The sequence below is a fragment of the Zeugodacus cucurbitae genome, chromosome 3 (assembly GCF_028554725.1).
Source record: "Zeugodacus cucurbitae isolate PBARC_wt_2022May chromosome 3, idZeuCucr1.2, whole genome shotgun sequence".
Lineage (NCBI taxonomy): Eukaryota > Metazoa > Arthropoda > Insecta > Diptera > Tephritidae > Zeugodacus > Zeugodacus cucurbitae.
Genome location: NC_071668.1, coordinates 15,333,488 through 15,351,362, shown reverse-complemented (window position 1 = coordinate 15,351,362; position 17,875 = coordinate 15,333,488).

The window sequence follows — 17,875 nt, the reverse complement described above, 5'->3', positions numbered from 1 at the left end:
TATTCCTTAAAAAAATTCCTAAATAAGAAACATTAAATTTTAAATTCGAAAAATTGTTAAGAATCGACTTTGTAAGTATGTATTTAATTATTCGCAGAAATAAATATTGAAATCACCTAAATTATAATAGTTAATAAAGCTTAATAAAGACATAAAGCACATGTCCAAACACACGCGTTAAAGAACACAGATGTCTAAAAAATACTGACAAAAACCAGCAGGACTTCCCGCAGGGTAGAAAATTAAAAATTTGAGTGAAAAATTGTCACAGTATTTGCCTTTTCATAAATTGTTGTGGTAAATTAGAAACGAAAAGTGAAAGTAGAATAAAAGTGGTTTGTATATACAGTTAAAATAAGGAGAAAAAATTTGTGATTTATTAAATAGTTGATTAAATTTGTTAGATGAAATTTAAGCAAAAAAAAAATTCAAAATGTAGATGGAAAATAAATAATTTTATTAAATTTTTTAGAGTAAGCGGTCATACTGAGTATATTTCGAAATATTTGGTTGTTGTTGTTATTATAGCGGCAGAAAATATTTCCTAAATAAATTTTGGAGGTATGTTGAGAGTCCTTGGCCAGATAAAAATCCGGATCCGTTTCAGTTACGTATATCCGACTGTCCGACGGATGTATTGGTTTCCTAAGTTCGTTAGCGATAAGTTACTAGGCTGAGTTATCGAATAACGCCAATAAATCCAACTTAAAATACTTCCTTGCAACATTATATTCATTATATAATGATATATAAGCCATATCTGAGGCTTTAATTTTAATAACACATAATGCTAATGACTTTTCAGTTACACTCGACTAGTGAATCTTAATGAAAAGCATTTGCAAAACCCACACTCCCTCAACTTTTTACCTTTTTTGCTTAATTCTTTTCTTTCTATGAAAGCATAACCCCGAAACTGTGGTAGTTCAATAAATTCATGTTAGAATAAAAGCTGAAAACACACATACACACAAGCAAAATCACATACATATACAACTTTTGCGTAGCCTACAACTAGGCGCCCACACAATGCATAAATATGGCAGCTAAGCACGATCGCGGTTAGCTGTGCGTGTGTATGTTGTATACGCTTGCAAATATATATGAGTGTGCATGTATGTGTGTGTTCAGCTGAACTAAATAAAAGTGCGTGAATTTTGAAAACAACTCAAACTATGTCGGTTAGGCGCCATTGGCATACTTTATTTTCGGCTAAAACTGTTTTCCAGTCGCCTGCGACGCAATCAAACGACTCCGGCAGAAAACAACGAATACACACACATACAATTACATGGATGGAAAAGAGTGCGAGTGAAAAAGGCAGGAAACGAAGCAGTGCGAAATACATACATACATACATACTAACTTAAATATATATGCATACATACATACATATGTATAGGTATGTACATCTACACTTTTGCTTGCCTCTGTGTTGCAAACTGTGGAGCCACTAGCTATATTTGGGAGTAGCGCGCTCATCCTCGGCTGCTGCACCAGCTTAGTTACCCCACAAAAATCCACTGACGGATTGCTTGTCTACTTTTTGTTTACACTTCTTCTATAGCACAACATAAACAACAACAACAACATTACTTCGCTACTCATATCCCTATTTAACTTCGCATCTTTATGTAGTAGTTTATGCGACCCACTTAAATACCAATAACAACAATGGATGTATGTATGTATGTATGTATGTATGCATATTTTAATGTGTGCGCTTTGTGGTAATGCCAGCAATAAAGGCATCAGTTGCAAAATGGTTGTAGCAACAACTACAAAAATGAACTGAAAATATAATAAAATTGAAAATTCAGAAAAAAGTCGAAGGAAAGGTAAAGAAAAGTGAAAGTGGAAATCAATGAGAAAACGACAATATAGTAAAATTAGTAGTAAAGGTAAAACTAGGCGGTTAAGCGTCATTTTGTTAGATTTTATTACACTCAAAGTCAAAGTGGTAGAGCGGACAATGGGTTAGCCTAGATTTGCTATAGGTGTTACGGATAAAATTCCAAGTACAGTTGCATATAAGAATGTGGAAGAGTCAACAACATACTGTACAGAGAATAATAGTTTTGTTCATCTAACGGTTGTTTGTAACACCCAAAACTAAAGGAGTTAGATGTATAGTGATATATACCAAAGTAAACACGATGACGAGATCAGAAACTTCTCTTAACTGACGTAGACACCACTTACGCGGTTATAGCCGAGTCCACAACAGCGCGCCACGCATCTCTCCTTTTGGCTGTTTGGCGCCAAATGGTAATACCAAGTGAAGAAAGGTCCTACTCCACCTGCTCCTTCCATCGGAGTGGAGGCCTCCCTCTTCCTCGGCTTTCACCAGCGGGTACTGCATCGAAAACTTTCAGAGCTGGGGCACTTTCGTCCATTCGAACAACATGACCTAGCCAGCGTAGCCGCTGTCTTTTTATTCGCTGGACTATGTCTATGTTGTTGAATAACACATACAGCTCATCATGAGATCAGAAACTACTGGACGAATTTCAACCAAATTTTTCTGAATGTGCTCATATTACGAATGGGAAACAGACAAAATCGGTTTACTACCACGCCTACTTCCCATGTAGCATAATTCCAAATCTCACCTGATTCGTTCCCTTTGCAATATATTAATCAAGAACCAAAGAAGATACCATAATAAAACTTTGTGCTAAAAATAGATACCGAACATGTGGGCCTCAGTTCTCCTGATTCATTTTGTTTTTTTTTACCGAAAATATCGGCAGATCTCTCAGATATTTTCTAGAAATTCAAACATTATATTTATCTTCTAATAATGTGCCCTGGTTTCAAAGTTGGATTAAATGGGTAATCACTTCTCCTAGCTTCCATACCATATAGTACTTAACATAAAATGTTTCAAACTTCTAGTGGACTTTATGCCGAATACTTCTTCTTCTTAGTTGGCGTAGGAACCATTCCTTTTGGCAGTCTCGTCTTTCTAAACGGAGTTGAGATCTTCCTCTTCCTTGGTTACCACCAGCGAGTGCTGCATCGAACACTTTCAGAGTTAAAGTGTTTTCGTCCATATATCATTTACTATGTGAGATATCTTAGCAAAATTAAGTGATCCAAATGCTTCGATGAACTTTGAAGCAGCTTATTTATTCTGGGAATATACCTAGTATTTCGAAAATATCTCAAGAGACTAATTTCTGAGTTTATGTGATTTAAGACACTCAATGGCCTATATTCAACCGATTTCAAACTTTATACCAAATTTTAGAAATTAAAAAATCTGGTTCTTTGATAGTGAAACGAGTATGAATTAGTTGAGGCTCTTGAACTCGATAATAGTTATGCAGCAATAACAACAACACAAATTCCCTCTATCCTGGGAATTCACCTGGAATTAAAGCTGCATAACTTTTTTAAAATAATTGTCAAACTAGTGGTTTTCGATTGATTTAATTCTTATGGAACTGGAGATAACATTTATGGAATTTCTAAAAACCTGATAACACATATATAGTGCTGCATATTCTGATAACTGAAATACTGGTCAAACGCCTAAAACTATGCTTCACTCAATGACCATAATTCAAAAAAGTCAAACTAACTTCAAGTGCATCTAACTAACTGGAACTCCGTAAAGATTAATATTTAAGCATTAAGACCAGTTGCTAAATTTAAAGTAATTTAAAGCAAAGCAATTTCACAGATGCTTAAAAAATACATTAGCCAAATGTGTGTCCTTTCAAAGTGTGCTACCCACTTATCCGTTTTCTGCATTTTCACTTACAACTGCCACATTCGACAGTTTACCTTTTACTCAAGCATATTCACACACACTCACCTTCAATAGGGCCACACACGCAATCGTGTGCTTGCCACGCGTGCATTGTACCGTAAACGCATTTCTTTTTGTCGTTCCGCCTCCAGCAACGCAACGCAACACAACGCTCTTTTGGTATTTGAAAAGAAGTAAGTAAGCCAAAGAAATGCAAAAGGATAACGACATACATACGATACGATACGAGACGAAAAGCCAAGAAGGAAAATGTAAAACGTAAACAAAAAAAAAACCGAATTAAAATAAAATAACAAAGACGAAAGAGGAAAGAGGAAAACGTTTGTCCCAAATTCCCAAATAGCTGTTCGCACACACTCACCCACACACAGGCGAATACAAAAATTTTCATTTTCTAAGCGCAAAAAAAATAAAACATGCAAACAAAACAAAGCTGGCGATAACAAGTGAACGGAAATGAATGAAGAAAAAATGCAGGATAACAATGCAAGACGGAGCTGAGCGATGGAAATGGCTGCGTATGCTTTGAACGGAAGACTGACGGCAGGCTTCATGACATTGTTAGCAGGCGCTTATTTTATTTTTGTATTGTTGTTGTTGTTGTAGCATTGCGTTTTTCACATTCGTGTGAATATAAGTGTAAGTATATGCCAGGCTTTCGTGCGCTCTGCTCTGCGTCGCGCATTATGCGCCGCCTCCAACGCTGTGCGTCGTTCCTCAAAGGACAGCAGCGACACGCATGACTCATGCCAACATAAATCTAACTGAAATTACATTATTCTACCATTTGCCACAACCATCAGCCAACAACAGCAGCAGCAGCGGCAGCACAAGCGCGCCTAAGCCTCAGTGTGGTGAACGCATTGACATTCAGACACAATGCCGTTCGTCCATGCCGCAGTGGAGCTCACTGCAATCCACCCAACTCCCCAACACTACATACCGACCGACATACATATATACCGTTGGTGCGTTGCGTTATCTCCAACCCACGCTGCGGACATTTTATCTGTCATACGCATGGGTGTGTGCGTATGCATGGAAACCAACATCATCACCATCATCCCTTCCATGCGCCTAACTGACGCCGCCAATACACGCACACACACACATTGTGGTGATAACGGTGCAGAAAGTGCCATGGCTGGCGAAGGAGGCGGAGAAGGAGGAGGTGTACTAGCATGAGTGGGGCATGTGCGCTTGCTGTTTTTGTGTTCACTCATAAAGAAAACAAAAATGGTAAAAAACAACAACAACAACAACACTAACAACTGGAAAATATGCAAAAGCTCTAGAGAACTGAAATGTATGTTGAGGAATAATAAGTGCGTGGCTTTCCGTTTATGCAGTCGCTAAAATGCGGACAACAGTGGCGCCACGAACACCAATATGAGTAATATATACTATAGAGGCTATATGTAGAAATATTTATGTATATGTATGTATGTATGCATAAAAGCCACCGCATTATCAGCGCCATTAAAAGTGTTGCAGTGAAAAAGTTAAAGTGAGTTCATTTAAAGTTTTTGAAATCGTTAAAACTTGTGGGTCCAATAAAAAAATTTGGCATTTGAGAAGTGAGTACAACACTCCTAATATATGCTAGCTCTGGTTCCAGCACACCTTTATGGAGCTTTAAGAGTTTTCGGAGAGGAAAAAAGGGAAATACTCTGGATTTCAACTTCTAAGAAATCACATTTTAAGGGGTCGACCTCATCTTCATTATTCAGACAAGGTTTTCATATATATGCCAAAGAGCTTACACTCGAACATCGAAATATTTTCGAATAGCTGCACTGAAACAGATAAAATTAGGTAATTTAAAGATTTTTAGAATCGTAAATATTGTGGGCCCAATAAAAATTTGACATTTGAGAAATGATTACAACTCTCGAATAGATGTTCGGGTTTCAGCACAGTTTTATGGAGCTTTGGGAGTTTTCGGTGAGGGATAACGATAATTACAAATTTTAGAATTAGAGAAGTGAGTATAATTTTTCTAGTATATAGGCTACCATACTAACTTGGGTTTCAGCACAGTTTTAAGGAGCTTTGGTCGTTTTCGGAGAGGGATAACGATAATTACAAATTTTAGAATTAGAGAAGTGAGTATAATTTTTCTAGTATATGGGTTACCATACTAACTTGGGTTCCAGTACAGTTTTATGGAGCTTTGAGAGTTTTAGTTGAAGAATAATGAAAGCTATTTTGATTTTAGTCTCTATAAATCTGAAATTTTAAGTTCTGGACCTAGTATTCCTGGGGTTCCAGCAGAGTATTTTGGAGCTTTCTCTTGATTCAACGCTCTACAAATCAAAAGTTTTAAGTTCTAGTTCTAATTTGAGCGAGTCAACAGTTTCCTAGGGTTCTAGAAAAGTTTTAAGGAGTTCGGAGAGGAATAACTAGAATTCGCTTGATTCAACTCTCTACAAACTCCAAGTTCTATGTTCTAGTTATATTTTGTACGGAAATCATTATTCGGAAAAAATCCATAAATCTTCCAACGATCCTGAAATTAGAATAACCGAATATCTTTGAATAACCCTTACTACTGCCTTGCATATTCCAAATTTGTTGGTAAATGTGATGACACATATTCCTAACGCCTACAAAAAATGTGGGAAAATCACGAAAAAGGAGTACCACGAACTACCCACTGTATGCTTTCGGCACACCCTATATAGGAAAATACTATATCCTTGAACCCTGAACAAGGAAGAAATTGTGTAAGAAGCAAGTCAAAGTGAAAGTGAAATTTCTAAAGTAACACAAATCAACATTGTTGTTGTTGTTTTGCTATTTTCACCAAAAAATAACGGTGTGTGTGTGTGTGCAGAGACATTATAGTGGGCAAAAAAATGCGCCACGGGTGCGACGCAGGCTATGATAACAACTGTGCATATAATGCGATTGCATATTTCTCTACACTTATTTATAAGCTTACAAATACACACATAGATATATAGAAATTATATTATATACACGTAACTGTATAAATACATACGATTATAAGAAATATTGTGTAAGCAGCTGTTATATACCGCCGACATTATGCGTATGCGTATTGCAAGTAAATGAAAAATTCAAGAGCCACTGCATTCGCTCTCATCCACCATTATAGCTTTCTACATTGAAAAAGGTTACGCACACAAACACATATAACATAATACATAAATATCCTTCGTTGTAGTGCTTTGCCAAGGACATTGTAGCCATTAAATTCGGGCATAAAAGCTCTGCATACGCATTCGGTTGCACTCGTGTGCAGTTCGTCGTTTCGCATTTGTGATGCGCCGGTGCCCCAACTCGCAGTACTCACTTCACTAACGGTTTCGCTGCACAGCTATGAAGAGTGCAAAGCATAACAATGGTTGTGGGACATAAGAAGAGAAGCAGAGAGAGAAAGAAAGAGGGAAAAAGTGGGAATGAGAAAGAAATATAGATATTCTCCCACATTTCTCCGTTAGATTTGCATTGCTGTGACTCAATTTCGGTATTTTTCTGCATCTTTCTGCTCAAACAAATCTTCAGTACTCTCTCTCTCGCCGGAAGTGCGTGTATGTGCTCTGAGAACCTCTTCAAGTCATCGTTGTTGTTGGGGTAGTCGGCAGCGGCGGCTATCGTCTGCCATATAACAGTACTCAACCGCTCAGCGGCAGCCGCAAAATGCAATGTTTTTATTTTCATTAAAACAATTAAAGTTGCCGCCTTTTAGGCGTCGTACAGCACTGCGCAGACGCATAGCATATGCACACCACTCGCACTCCCGCCAGTTGCGACGTAACGCAGTTGCAAGTTTGTTATCTGCACTTTTCAGCGCAGCGAGCAATTCTGCTCACTCTAAATTGACTTCCTCTCTTTTGGTTTTCGCAACCTCTCTATCTTTTGTCGTATCAAAACTCTCTCCGCATTTTACTTTTGCCTTAGAAATTCTGCTGACTCTAACCTTCTTTCCTTTCTTTAGTTTCCTCTCTCTAGCTCTCTCTAAACTTATCAAATACTCTCTCTATTTGTACTACCTTTCCTCACTCCAAGCGCTAAAGTTTATTTTTTTCTTGTTGTTGTTATTCACTTTCACTTTCATTTTTCCTTGAAGTCGTTCAGTGACTTGCAGTCATTGCTCTCTTTCGTTTTCACTGCGTTGTTATCCTTTATCCCTTTGCCGCTTTCACTTTTATTTCCTTTTTGGCGCCGTGCTGCTGCCACTCATATCATTTATATTAATCTTTAGCATGTTTTTATGTTGTAGTTGTTGTTGTTATATATTGCATGGCGCTTTCGATGGCATTGCAAGAAGTATTTTTGGTATTGTTGTTGGTTGCTTATGTCATGAGTGCCGCAAATAGTAATGGTTGGTGTTCGTGATTAGCGGCGCCATCGGCGAGTACAGTAAAGCAAGGAGTAAAAAAATTGGTTAATAAAAGAGGGAATTATAAAAATACCGGGGGAGCTTGAGCTAATCCTCATTATTTTACAACCTAGGTTCTAAGGCTAAGGGGTCTACAAAAAGCTACTTTTGTTGCTGAAGATTTATTTTCTCAAATATTTATATTTCAGATAAGGAAAGGATCAAGAAGATGAAAATATTGACTGATTGAGTTATCAGTGATAAATCGAATAAAAAATATCAAGAGTTTCCGAAGAAACAGAGAACTCAAGTACTTCAGATACAAATTGGTGATAAACCCCTTGTGTATTCGAAGCAGAAATAACCTAAAAGAGTAAATGATTTTATGAATGGGACCGAATCTCATAAAACATCTTTCAAAAAGAACATAATGGGCAGGTTTGGAAAACTCTTCAAGTCTTGTGCGGGTCCGTCGAATCAACAATCCTTTAGGAGGAATGCAGATTTATATGCTACTGTTAGGAAGAAAGACCCTGAAATTCTTTGGTACTTGAAAACCTCAGACTGAAGAAGATTATGGACCTTAGTATTATTAACGAATGAATAGATACAAAATCAAGGCTGTGACAATGATAATCTAATCGGCCTACAGAAACCCCTCGATTTTAAGTTGATAATCTCTCTCTGAATCTTATTTAAGTCTGGGTGTCCTTTACTGTTTTACATGAGAACACTCGAAATATTCGACGTGAATTATTGGAAGGAATGAGACTTTGTACGCTCATCATATGAATTCATAATAGAAAACAAAACCTGAAATAAAATATAAAATTACACTCAATCAGTCCCACTGTAACCCGCCTAATGCCGTTTCAAACTTATACTATATATATCTACGTTTATATATTTCCGACTAAGCACAACAACTTTTACACTCGACTATCAACAAATACCAAACACTCGTAAATCAAATTGATAGCGAGCGAAATGTGTGCCTGGCAGAATGGCAATAGTGCCACTCTCACTTTTTTTCTGTGTTCTGTGCGCTCTCACACGCACTTCGTGCACACACAGTGACTTCCGTCTTTTATATGGCTTCCGGTTTGGCGACGCGTACACGTACCCGGCACACACGAATGCCATTTTAGCTTTACCTTCGCCTTTGCCTTCAATTTCGTCCAACTCTTGCCGCGCTGCTACTCCCTCACGACGACTTTTGTTTATATATTTCCTAATCACATTTGTTTTTGTTAAATATTTTTACTGTTGTTGTTTGTGTGAAAGTCGTTTGCTGATAAGAACGCACTCGACTAAACTTGAGAGCAAGAGAGAATGGCAATGCACTCTTCGCTCACATGCAGTTCGAGAATGTGGTGAGAGCGAAAGCTAAGTGTGCTTAAGAAAATAGAGAGAGAGAGAGAATATTGAGAGATATGTGCATTTTATTTTATCCTTTTATTTTTCGGCTCATACGCATTGAACAGTTATATGCACTCTCCCACTCTTTCGCTCTATGGCCTACGAGAGAGTGAGTGTCACTTTGCACGAATTGATGTTCTCTCAAAACTGTTTAAGGGTGCAAGCGCAGTGCGGCCAAACGCATGTTGCGTAAGGATCAAGGACGTTCATAGCTTTTATGCGAAAAGAGTGAAGCAGTGTGGGAGTAGTTTTTGCTGAGAAAGACCGCTAAATATTTCAAAGTATAAAATGTACCTTATTGTTGTTGCTTTTTAGGCTGACGCCTGACGACCACCGCGCTCGCTCAATGGTATTTTCTTGTTGTTCTTGCATTTCTGTAAAAAAATATGTAGTCGTTGCAACCAAGCCGAAGACGTAGAGGCATGAGTCGTTAAGTAGACTGAGAGAGTTTGCTCGGTTCGTTAGCTTCACAGGATGTTGAAGCTACGCTGGCGCAGCCCTACAAATGCTGCCACGTTGCCATTTGCCTCATTCGTGACTGGCGTTTGTTGGCGCCTTTTTTCATGCAACACACTATGCCGCATGCACGTACTTGCCACATGCCACAGCTACTTGTTATGCGTTATATGCCGTTAGTTAGTTAGTTAGTGTACTGCTGCGCTTTCGGCGACACTCGTACAATCGTTGGCGCTTCAAAAGAGCGCGGTGGGGGCGTCTGCTGCTTGGCTCTTGGGGGGTTTGCATAATGCGCATACTGCCTGCCTGCCTTCTGCCGGACGGGGGAAGGGGAAGTTGGGGTTACTATGGAGTGAGTCGGTTTAGGTTTTGGATATGGTAGGAGAAACTCTGTTTTGGATGGTGTGTTTTTGGTGGGAAGGGTTGCTGCGCGCAGCTCGGGCTTGCGGCTTGGTGGCATGTGGTATGCGGTAGGCAGATGCGTGGCATTTCATTAATAATGGCCGGGTTGCGTTTTTCGTGCGATGCGTGTGCGCTACATTCGCATTTTTAGGCAGATCGCAAGGGAGAGTAGGGGGGTCACTATAGTTCTTACTGTTGTTGTTGGTGCTATTTCTGTTTTGGAGCCTTCGTGTGTTATCGTTATCGTTATCGTCAGGCGTCACTGTTGTTTTTGTTGTTGTTGTCATTAGATTGCAGGCATTTTCAAGTGAATCGCACTCTTTATAAATATATGTACTATATATACAGAGACTTTGAGAGCGGGCTGATAGTTAGGCACAGCAATGTCAAAAGGGCTGACGGCTTGACAGGCTGATGGATGTGGAGTGGCCATAGTGAAGGTTTGGTGGGGTGGAATTCGGCGAGTAGATTGAATATTATGTGCACTTCTTCGTTGTGCATGCTTGCATATGGATTTAGGCCTCTGTTGGTTACAATACATATATATATGTACATAATACCCAGTAGGAAATAGGGGGTGCAATTTTCTGCGAATCCTAGTTTTTGCAGAAGAGTTGAACGTCGATAACTAATAGAATAGTGGTTATAAATCAAGTTAACTCACTAATGACTCAGAAAGATGAGATGGAGTATTTTCAGTAGTTTTTACCGTTAAGGGGTTAAGGGTAGTCAGGATTTTCAAAAAATAAATTTTTTGGCATTTTCGTTAGGTGTAATATTTTAAAAATTTTCTCTGAATATTTGAAGTTGATGCGATAATTACTTTTCGAGTCATTCGACAAATACCAAAGAGTGCTCGAAAACTGCAAAACGCTAGTGTGAAATCTTAAATGCGTTTTTCTCCAAACTATGTTTTTTGAACTGGTGACAACTGTAATCTGGAAAACCGCTCAGTAGATTTTAATGAAATTCATACAGTTTTTAGAATATATAATAACCTCAGGCCTGATCGAAGGATTTTTTTTCAAAAATTTCGATTCTTTAAGACCAATTAACTGTTGATTTTTTCCCGAAAATTTAGAGAAAAATGTCCTGAAATGTCCGCCATTTGTTAATTTTTCATCTGGATTATCTATTTATAGTCTGGGCGAATACCGCAGACGATGGAACGATGAGCTGTACGAGTTATACGACGACATTGACATAGTTCAGCGAATAAAAAGACAGCGGCTACGCTGGCTAGGTCATGTTGTCCGAATGGACGAAAACACTCCAGCCCTGAAAGTGTTCGATGCAGTACCCGCCGGAGGAAGCCGAGGAAGGGGAAGGCCTCCACTCCGTTGTAGGGACCAGGTGGAGAGCGACCTGGTTACACTTGGGATCTCCAACTGGCGCCGAACTGCGAAGGAGAGAGAGAGGTGGCGCACTATCGTCGATTCGGCTATAACCGGCTAAACGGTTGCAACGCCAATCACATACATACATATCTATTTATAAAACTATTTTTTTTATCCGATTGATTTTATTTTTTTATGATCCGATTGATCTCCAAGGATTAATGATTGTCACCGCAAGGACATTTTTTGGAACTGGGTCAACACAAACATCTATAACTTTGGAAAATATATTTTTTTTGTAAAATTTTCGAGACTTCGAGTCAAAACATTGTGTAATAATGCCATATTATTACTTTTGTAAAATAACATGATTTAATATTAGGTCTACTACTTTGCTTCCGCCGTTTTCCAATAGATGTCTCTAGGGTCAAGTCCTGGTCGATTTTTTTATATCGATCTTGGACGTTTGGGTCAACATGAACCCAACAAAATATTTCTAGAGATCTGTTTGCATCCCAAACTTATTATCAACTGAAAATGTCACTTTTTGAGCCGAATTCTCGACAATTGCAAGAATTTTTGCTTTTCTTTTTTAATTTCAAGAAAAGTGCGGCTGAGGCATATCGACATTTGTAACCGTTTTTATACAAAAAAAAACGTCGGAAGCAAAATTGTAGACCTAATAGCCTAAATTCTCATTTTTCGTGTCTCTAACTACCACTAACCCCTTAAAATTTTAAGGGACGTAACTGTTTCTATCGTAATATAAACTCTTTCGTCATGCTAGAAAAAAGTATCGCCAAAGATTTTGTGGATAAGAGTTTTTAAAATGGAGAAACAGGAAATCTCTAGGGTAGTAGACCCCTATTTTCATAGAAGTTTCATATTTTCGAGTTCTCACGTACATTTTTGTTCGCCTCTCCAGTTTTTTATCAGTCCAATAGATTTAGAAATATATTCCTCTAAGTGTTATAGGGTGTAGAAGATAAAATAAGTTTCAGATTTTGAATAAGGCCAGATGGCTCTTTATTAAACCAAATTATATTACATGAACTCTTTAGTAATCTTGAGACTTCAAACTAGTTAAATTTTATATATGAAACCAATTTCCTAGAGGGCCCAACCAACGAAGAGAGGTTATAAGCAGGTTGCGAAGCGAGCATTTCGCCTTTTAGGCAATGACATTTTTGTGTTGTGTTGCGTTTTTTTCTTTTGTACGTACTTTCCTCCTCGTTGTTGGGCTGAACACCGAGTGCGTCGATGCGGGTGCGCGACAGCAATACCAACGAGAAAATCACTAGGCCTGCAGTTGTACTTTAAATGTATTGCTGTTGCTATTGTTGTTGCTGTTGCTATTATGTGAGTTTAACTATGTACTTCGCTGCACATACAAGAATTAAATATGTAGAGCGCCGCAAAGTATGCTACACGAAAAGTAGACTGTGTCGGAAAAGCAACCATAGTTGGTTAAATGTTGTTGTTGTTGGTGGTGTTGATGGTGGTTGCCGTTGCTATTCGTGTTTTGACAAAAGTGCGTAGCTGCGCTGCTACTGCGCTGCTGCTGTGCTGCTTTTTCAACTCAATACAACCGAACGCAAGTGGTTGATGGCGGTGCTGCGTTGGCTCACACACACTCACTTAAATGAAACTGTGTGTGTGTGCGTGTTTTATATGTATGCACTCGCATCTGCAGCCGCTATGCGTTCGTGTTATACATATGTATGTATAAGTGTCTGTATATCTCAGCAGTATATATGGTTGAAGGATGTTGATTGCCAAAGTTTTGGTGGTTGGAGGCTTTGAGTGTAGCTGTGGGTTGCATTTGCCAACGGGCGCATTCAGCAGAAAACCAGTTTACTACTTATACACGCCTATGTAGTTGTGTTTACTTGTGCGTATGTGTGTTTGTCGTCCGTTTCGCTACGCTGTGTTGCATAGTAATAAGCGACCAGAAGGTTTTTAGTTTGATTTAAAATCTGAAGTACGCTCGTACTTCGTACAAATGACAGTGGAAGGGGGTTTGCGCTGCAGCACATATTTATATACACTGGAGATGGAGGCACATGCCTTGTTGTGGGTTTTCCAAAAATTTAGTGCACTATATAGCGTTGTGGCAATGTGGGATAGGGAATGGTGCTGCTGTTAGTTTGTAGTTGTTGTCTGTATTTATATACATATATAGAATGTAGTAGTTGCGTGAGTTGAAAGGAATGTAACGCTTAGTTAAGTGGGAACTTTGTGGATGGAGTTGGGTGGTTGGTGAAAGTTGTTAATGCCACGCATGCACTTACCAAAAGAGAAAAAAAGGCAAAAATTAAATGCGTGTGCGTGTATAGTTGGAGGCGGTGTATTAAAGTTTTGTGAAACGCTTTAAAGGCTGGTTGCTCACAAGCTTTTGCAATAAAATTGACTTTTTATAATTTTATGTTTATAGTTCATAATAATAAGGTGTTTGAGTATTTATTATATGAACACATAATTGTTAATTTCCGGGCATAATACAAATTTATTATCCCAGATTTAACCCAATGCTGAAGAAGAACTTAACTCACTAGGAAGTGCATATATAAAAAATAAATAGAAGTTTTCGAATTCTTAAATTAAACATCGTGAGTGCTCAGCTAAAAGTAAGTTGTGTTAAAATTTCTTAAAAATTTGAATATTCAATGCTAACTTCAAAATTAATTTTTTTACAATAAAAAAATGCTATAAAACTAAATATTGAAGTACTGGAAGTTTATTTATTGAATTTTTTATACTCTTGCAACACACGTATTGCCTATATAAGTAACATAATTTGGAATTCGATCTGATTGGTTTTTGTTTACAATATATAAATCAAGAAACAATGAAGATATCGGAACAAAACTTTGCAAATTACTGCATTTTTAGTGTGACATCGCCTGTCTAAAACTCGCCGAAATCGGAATACAATTAAGATCCCAGCCCAAATATATATATATCTGTGCCAAAAAAGTGGTTCTAAGCTCCCATATACCTAATATTTAATAATATGCATCTGTGTCGAAAATGGTTGAAATCGGATAAACATTTTTCTTAGCTCCCATATACCAAATAGTGGGTTTTTTCAAACATACGGTGACCTTTAGTGAGATATCTTAGCAAAATCGGTGAACGTATAAGACTACAACTTTGCTTTCGCCGTTTTTTTTTTGTAAATAAAAGGCTTTATTGTATAAAAACGGTTACAAAAATGTTATGTTATTCGTCGCTAGCTACACTTTTGACCATCTTTCTCCAAATATTTTTTTCGCTTAGGATTATCGTAGTGGACCCATTTTTCGTCGCCAGTTACAATGCGATGTAAAAATCCCTTTCGGCTGTGCCTTTGAAGCGGCTGTTCACATGCAAAGAAGCGCCGTTCGACATCTCTTGCATTCGAGTCGTAAGGAACCCAGTTTCCTTGTTTCTGAATCATCTTTGAAACGCTTCTTGGTTGAGTAATGCTTCCAATTCAGCATTCGCGACATGTTCTTTCACTTAGGACAGCCTCACCGTACGTATCCGAAAGCATTCGGATCAATTTCCCGCAAATGTCGAGAATTGAGCTCAAATAGTGACAATTTCAGTTGAGAATAAGTTTGGGATGCAAACAGATCTCTACAAATATTATGTTGGGTTAATGTTGACACAAATGTCTAAGATCGATATAAAACGATTTAATCGACAAGTGCTTGACACTAGAGACATCTATTGGAAAACGGCGGAAGCAAAGTTGTAGACCTAAATTAGGATATAATGTAGCTTGGTGGCGAAACTGAGTGAAATCGATATAGGAATTATCCCAGTGTTCATATACAATATATAATGATTTTCCTCATTCCAATAGAGTTTATACCGAATATATGGGTAAAATTAAGAGTTATCTTTAAAAATGAATATGTATATGAGTTCGAAACGAAAAAGGATGTTTCAAAGTGAATCAAGCCTATCCAGAATGACTATCATTAGGTTTCCATTGAATATGATCGATTGGGAATCGACTATATGTTAAGTACTAATTGAAGGTTCCTTCATATGATTAATCCCTATACTTGACTACCTTTTTCTTATGATAAATTTCATGATAGTTAACCACATCAGAAAAGTCAGAAAGTCCCATAAATATATATGCATCTTGATTTATCAGCCAGAAAACTCAATTTGTCACTTTATTCCTTGTTTCGAAATTTTTTTGGTTTAAAAGTCCCTTATATAACATATCTATGTACCTACTGATATAACCAAACCAGTTATATATCTCTACATCAAGTCAATAAAAAATGTATACTTCAAATGTATACTTCAAATCTTTTGAAAGCTTTAGAATGGGTCCAAATTCAGCTTCGATTTCATCTATCTTAAATAATTAAAAACTTTCAACATAGATTAAAAACAACGCGCAACTACAGTATATAAATGGCTACACATACAACTAAATGAGTATATACCAACAACGCTTAAGCATAAAATGTGCTTGTGCAGCCTAAAAGTGTGCTACAAATGACTGTGTTGATAAGGATAAAATTCAACTTCAACGATATAGTTGTTACTGAACTTGGTGGCTGTGGCGACACATTTTGAAAACACTAATGCTACGGGCGTAAGAGAAACAAACGCAGCGGTTGCAAATATATAGTATATAGAGAAATAAGTTTGTTTGTATTATATTATATTATATATCAATGTATGTTCATATGTCTATGTAGTTGTTTAGCTTTTAGTACATAAGCACTGAAGAGTTTGTTGACAAAACTTTGGCATAGACGCAACGAAAGTGAGCGACTGCATTGTGGCAATCAACCGAACCGAATTCGAAGGACTACACATTTTGCCGACAGACGCACACAGCCTTGGCCATATATATATACATATGTATTTGTAACTATAACACACACAAGTCAGCACAATTGCGTGGGCAGCATGGCGGCATAAGCTTTATTTTGTTGTTGTTATTATTGCTGTTGATAGTTTTCAAAAGGAAATTGTTGAAATTACCAGCATCCCATAATGTAGGTAGCGCGCTGATGGCGGCAGCGAAGGATGTTTGATAAGGTATTATCAATATATATTTATGCAACACCAACAACGTATACTACTATGAAAACGAAGTAACAATAACAATTTATAACAACAACAACGCCAACTGCCAACGAAATGTGCTACACAATTGCAGCTAGAAAGTGTTTGTTGTTGTTGTCAACTTTCACCGCTGGCTATGCTGAATTACATACATATACATACATAAATACATATACACGAGTACTAGCCAATCTATATTTGTACGTAAGTGTGTATATGTGAGTGAAGAGCGCGTGTTATTGAAATTTGAGGATTTTTGTCTCAGTGCCCTAATTAATTTCATGTTTCCAAAGTTACATATTTACCGAAAATACATACATACTTGTATTTATATACAATGTAGACTACACAGGTTACACGTACCGTTAAGCATCCGTGAAAATTACTGCTGTCAGTAGTGTCAATGTTTGTTGTTACTTTTATAATGGTAGTTGCTGTTGCTGTTGCCGTCGTCGTTGTCAATGCCATTGCCATTGTCAATGTCGTTGCGCTTTAGCTGTTTATATTTTTACCGTTATTATTATAAAGTTCTCTCTAAGTTGAGGGGTAAATAAATTCCTTTATACGCTTACACTTACATACATACAAATGTATATACGGAACACTACACACATATAAAAATATGAAAAGTGCCATGACTAACAGATATAAGTGTCTTGAGCGGTGAGTTAAGCTAATAATGATCGAAAGTTCTGCAGATCTATCTAATTTAAGAATGTTTAATGGTAATATGGAATGCCAAAGAAAGCGGTGAGAGATCTGTCTCAATATTCGAGAGAACTAAGTGTATCGTGGTGATCCCATGCTTCCAAGAAATCATTTAGAATATACAGGTCGAGAGGAAGTTGAGATCACAACAGTCACCTATTTAATTCTTTACCTGTCTCTCACTGCTGTTCTGAAATATTTTTTTTTACATCAATGGGTTACAGAAGAATGAGAAAAGAAATCTTAAAGTGAAATGTTCGGTTAAAGCGATGAATTCGAGGTATAAATCCAGAATGTACCGTGTTTCCTAAAATTGAAAATAATTACGATCACCTTTCTTTAAGG